We start from the raw sequence: 5,863 nt of genomic DNA on the forward strand, positions 1-5,863 counted from the left end.
AGGGCATATTATGTGCAAAGCGCTTATCATGTGTCGAGTGTGTATTGTGTGCCCGGCGCTGTATTAGGCTCTGGGGTAGATACTACATAATCAGTCACACACAATCCCTTTCCCACACGGGATTTGCAGAATAAGCAGGAGTGAGAACAGAAGCAGCGTGATTTAGTGGAAAGAGCACAGGCTTGGGAGTCAGAGGTCGTGGGTTCTATTCCTGGCTCCATCATTCATCAGCTGTGTGACTTTGGGCAAATCTCTTCACCTCTCTGTGCCTGAGTTACCACATCTGTCAAATGGGGATTAATCATGAGACAACCTGATTTCCTTGTATCTACCCCAGCACTTAGAAGAATGTTTAACAAATACCATCATTATTAAGAGGTATTGAATCCCCACTTTACAAATGGGGAAAGTGAGGCACAGAGAAGTGAAGTGACATGCCCATGATCACTCAGCAGGCAAGTGACAGATCCGGAATTAGAGCCCATGTCTTTAGAGAAGCAGCATGGCTCAGTGGAAAGAGCACGGGCTTGGGAGTCAGAGGTCACGGGTTCTAATCCCGGCCCTGCCGCTGGTCAGATGCGTGACCTTGGGCAAGTCACTTAACTTCTCTGTGCCTCACTTATCTGTCAAATGGGGATTAAAACTGTGAGCCCCACGTGGGACAATCTGATTACCTTGTATCCCCCAGGGCTTAGAACAGTGCTTTGCACATAGTAAGCGCTTAACAAATACCACAATTTATTCTCATTCGTGGGCCCGGCCTCTTTCCTCTATACCAGGCTGCTTCAATTCTCTTTGTGAGTGCACAAGAAGAATTCTTACTCCACTGCTGTTCCATACAGTGCCCATCTTCTCCCTTGACTTTACCACTAAGTAAGCAAATCTTCAGGAAGCTTTCATTTGGAAAGAGCATTCCCTCTCCCTGAGGAGCAGTGTAGCCTAGTGGAAAGAGCATAGGCCTGGGAGTCAGGGACTTGGAATCCAATCCTGGCTCCACCACATGTCCACTGTGTGACCTTGGACAAGTCACTTCACTTCTCTGTACCTCATTTACCTCATCTGTAAAATGGGGATTCGGTACCTTTACTCCCTCATTCATAGATCGTGAGCCCTGTGTGGGACAGGGATGGTTCCTGACATGATTATCTTGAATCTTCCCCAGCTCTTAGAACAGTTCTTGACGCATAGTAAGCACTTAACAAATCCCAGTGATTTTTATATGGTATTTGTGTTTACTATGAACCAGGCACTGTACATAGATACATTGCTGTGGTAGATACCAGCTAATTAGGTTGGACCTGATCCACGTCCCACATGGGGCTCGCAGTCTTAATCCCCATTTTACCATTGAGGTACCTGAGGCAAAAGCAAGTGAAAATGAAGTGACTTGCCCAAGATCACAGAGCAAACCAGTGGAGGAGACAGGATTAGAGGTCACGTCCTCCTGACTCCCGGGCCCGTACTCTAGCCATTATCACTGTTACTCTCCGGATCGTCTCCGCCTAAACTGGCCTTTGGGCTGCGTTGGCCTCCAACTTTTCCTCCATGCGTCGTTGCAGACCCGACTTCCACTGGAGTGTGAAATGTTGGTTCTGAACTCCCTGCCTATGTGCATCCCCCTTGCGACTACATGAGTCTCTCTCCTTCCCACATTCATTGTCCACACACGTCCAGTCGAGCGGAGCAGTGTTGTCAACCCGACCTCTGTGCTGTCAAGCCTCATTCCTGATCCGGCCCCGCCATTAGACGTTGGTTGTGCCGTGAAGATGACCCCCAAGGGAATCCTCTCGAAGACAACGTGTCTTTGGGAGGGAGATGATGTCTCCAGCCGGAGGAATTCTGGACACCACTCAACTTTACTGGCGTTCAAGATAGTACTGACCCTAATGCCTGGTTTCACCAAATGTCGTAAGTCATTGCGTCAAAAATCGTGCTGGGTACGTGGGGATTTTTCCTTCTTTGTCCCACGTGAACGTGTTTGGCATCTGGTGGACTACGGCTCAAATCCAATCTTTCCCCCAACCTTCCCCTTGACCAACTCTCCTTCCTCTTGCGGTCCCAGCCGAGACCCTGGGGGAACTAGGCCACTACAGTGAAATTCCCGGGCGGGTCTGGAGGCAGACTACTAGAAATTGTTGGCGGAAGGAAACTGAGCAAGGGGATTGGAGTCTGAAGGGAGAACCAGCCCAGCAGTGTTAAAGTTCCCCAAGCGGACTGATTTAAAATGGAGCAGGAAAGACTGACCACACCTGCGCTCTTGGAAGAGAATTAGCTCATGCCGTCAAGGGGATAGGACAGATGACTTCATATGCACTTTTGCGAATTCGATTGCTGAGCGCCTCTGAGGTCTGACAGTTATTAAATGAGTAATTAAGAGACATTATCTCATTAAATTTTCCCTAGTCCCATGTATGATGTTTAATTTAAAACGGAGCCTTGGCACCATGGGCCAAGTCTCTTTTGAAAGACACACATCTGAAAACAGTGAGCAAGTTAAAAAATACAATATTTGGCTTTTAAGAGAGAATGCTGAAGCAAGACCATGGAAATGTATCCACAGTAAATTCCAGGATGAGAGTTCTGAATAATGCTTCTTGCTCTATTATTATTATAATATTATTACAATTGTTAAGCACTGTACTAAGCACTGAGGTAGTTAGCAGTTAATCGGGTTGGACATATAGTCCCTGTCGCACATAAGTCTCACATTCTAAGTAGGAGGAAGAACAACAATGCGACAGATGAAAGAACTGAGGCACCGAGAAGTGAAGTGCCTTGCCCAAGGTGACACAACAGGCAAGTGGCGGAGTTGGGATTAGAACCCAAATCCTCTGGCTTCCGGGCCATTGCTCTTTCCACTGGGCCATACTGCTCCTCTCTCAAACTCATCCCACTCCCACTTTGACAGGCAGTTCATATCAAATGAAAAAGAAACCCCTCCAAGTGCTTTAAATAAGTAATTAAATAATTTTTGCACATGATTGACCTTCTAGAGAAGCAGCATGGCCTATTAATAATAATAATAATTTTGGTATTTGTTAAGCTCTTACTATGTGCCAGGCACTGTAATAAGCACTGGGGTAGATACAAGCAATCGGGTTGGACACAGTCCCTGTCCCATGTGGAGCCCACATCTTGATCCCCATTTTACAGAGGAGGCAGCCGTGGCACAGAGAAGTTAACTTACCCAAGGTCACACAGCAGACAAGTTTTGAAGCCAAGATTAGAACCCATGACCTCCTGACTCCCAGATCTGTGCTCTATCCATTACGCCACACTGCTCCATAATGGAAAGAGCACAGTCATTGACCGTTTCACTACCATGGTTTCAACTTATCTCTATACGATGCCCAATATTCCATCTCCAGCTCATTCCCCGCAGTCTCACATTTCCTACCACCTTCAGAGCATCTCTACTTTGTCATCCTGACACCTTAAACTTATCATGTCCAAAGCAGAACTCCTTGTTTTCAATCAGCCAATCGTATTTATTGAGCATTCTGTGCGCAGTACACTGTACTAAGTGCTTGGGAGAAAACAGGGTCGGGATACACATCCACAAGGAGCTTACAGTCTAGAGGGGAAAACAGACTTTAAAATAAATTGTGATTATATGTACACGTTGTGTGGGGCTTGGGAGAGGGGAGGGATGAGTATCACGTGCTCAAAGGGTGCAAATTCAAACTCAAAGGCAATCCAGCAGGGAGCGGGAGTAGCGGAAATGAGGGCTTAACCTGAGAAGGTCTCTTGGAGGAGATGGGATTTTTAATAAGAGTGTGAAGGTGGGGAGCGTGACCGACCGTCAGATATGAAGGAGGAAGGATTTCCAGACTAGAGGCTGGATGTGGGCGAAAGGTCAGAGGTGAGATAGACGAGAATGAAGTATATTGAGTAGCCTCCTTGCTGACCTCCCTGTCTCCTGTCTCTGCCTTTTCCAGTCCATACTTGACTCTGCTGCCTGCATCATTTTTCCACAAAAACGTTCAGTTTATGTTTCCCCACTCCTCAAGAACATCCAGTGGTAACCAATCATCCTCTTCATCAAATAGAAACTCCTTACCATCGGCTGTAAAGCAATCATCTCGCCCCCTTCTACCTTACCTCCACAATTTCCTGCTACAGCCTAGCACTCTCACTTCACTCCCTTTCTTTTTCCCTTCCCTTTAGACAATACTACTTTCCTCCGTCTCAGGAGCTTGTCTCTTTGACATTACCCTTGACTCATCTCTCATTCGACCCACATATTCACTCTGTCACCAAATCCTGTCAGTTCTACTTTCACAACATTCCTAAAAATCCACCCTTTCCACTCCATTCAAACTGCTACTTATGTTGATCCGAGCACTTATCCTATCTAGCCTTGACTACTGCTCCTGCCTCCTCTCTGACCTCCCTGCCTCCTGGCTCTCCCCACTCCGGCCCTTACTTCTCTCCGCTGTTCAGACCGTTTTGTTAGAAATTTTAAAAAAAGGTTCAGTCCACAGCTCCCACTCCGCGAGACCCTCCAGGGGTTGCCCATCCATTTCCTCATCCAACAGAAGCTCCTTCTTGTCTTATGCCGTCGAGTCGTTTCCGACCCACAGCGACGCCACGGACACAGCTGTCCCAGAACGCCCCGCTGTTCATCTACAATCGTTATGGTAGCGGGTCCATAGAGTTTTCTTGGTAAAAATACTGAAGTGGTTTACCATCGCCTCCTTCGGCACAATAAACTTGAGCGTCCTCCTTCAACTCTCTCCCATGCCGCTCCTGCCCAGCATGGGTGAGTTTTGACTTGTAGCAGATTGCCTTCCACTCGCTAGCCCCTGGCCAAGCTAGGAATGGAATGATTAGGCCTCTACTTGACTCTCCCTCCCGTCCCCGAGACCGTTTAGAGTACTGAAAACTCTCCAGGTGCGGCCCTGAGAGGGAAGAAGCTCCTTAAATAGGCTTAAAAGTACTCAATAAGCTCGCCACCTCCTAACTTACCTTGCTGATTTCCCACTAGAATCAGCCTGCAATTTTAGGTCCTCTGAAGACCAACCTACTCATTTCTTCCATCTCATCTATCTCTCCGACAACCCCATGCCCCTGTCCTCCCCCTGGCCTGGAACTCCCTCCCACTCGGTATACAACACACCACCACTGTCTAGTTACGTTTGCTCGTGTATCAAACAAACATGAGAAGAGGCCTTCCCCGTGGGTGGGAAAAATGAACCTTGAAGATAGTTGTTGCTTCATTTCCATACGCTTCCCTAATTAGGAATTATTTTAATCATCATATAAATGTATATGATTTAGATGGGATTATTCTTCTAACACACTTAATATTTTACCCTGAGGTTTTTAAAGCTTTACACTGAGCATTTAAGCTGTCTAAAGACCCCCATAGTCCTCTCCCAATCAAGTCTTATTAGACTTGTGTTTTTCTAAGCTAGCTTGTTTTTCCCAAACACAAAGAACCCCTGACTGGTTCAGAGTTTGGAGTTTGATTTGACTCTCCCCGAAGGCCTCTTGAGCAGATGTGAGTTGGTGGCTTGGTATTTCTGAAACTGAAACCTTTGGTTAACTTGCCCTGAGAGAGGACTGTGGGGTAGAATCAACCACAGGACCACTCCCGCCCCTCAAACCCTCCTCCCCGCCCAAACACGCACACACTCACACCTATCTCCTAACAAAGCCTCTTGTCAAGAAAAAAAAGCCATCTTTCTCAGCGGGAAGGGAAGAATCTTCTTTTCAAAGGCTTTGCTCTCCAAAAATGAGGTTTCTTCTAAGGAGGCAGAGGAGGAGGAGGGAGCAGGGAATGAAGGAGGGGGTCACCAAGGTCCAGAACTTCCTCCTCCATTACATCCATCCACTGGATTTGCTGTCTGTGCAATGTACT

At 47.1% G+C, this 5,863-nt stretch overlaps 1 non-coding gene across 1 annotated transcript; it reads right to left on the bottom strand.

The window, feature by feature from the left end:
• Positions 1–4,772: 4,772 nt before the first annotated feature.
• Positions 4,773–4,911, bottom strand: LOC114813054. Its single transcript, XR_003760666.1, has one exon. It is a non-coding gene; the product is annotated as a small nucleolar RNA SNORA7 (small nucleolar RNA).
• Positions 4,912–5,863: the final 952 nt, after the last annotated feature.

The sequence above is a fragment of the Ornithorhynchus anatinus genome, chromosome 6 (assembly GCF_004115215.2).
Source record: "Ornithorhynchus anatinus isolate Pmale09 chromosome 6, mOrnAna1.pri.v4, whole genome shotgun sequence".
NCBI lineage: Eukaryota > Metazoa > Chordata > Mammalia > Monotremata > Ornithorhynchidae > Ornithorhynchus > Ornithorhynchus anatinus.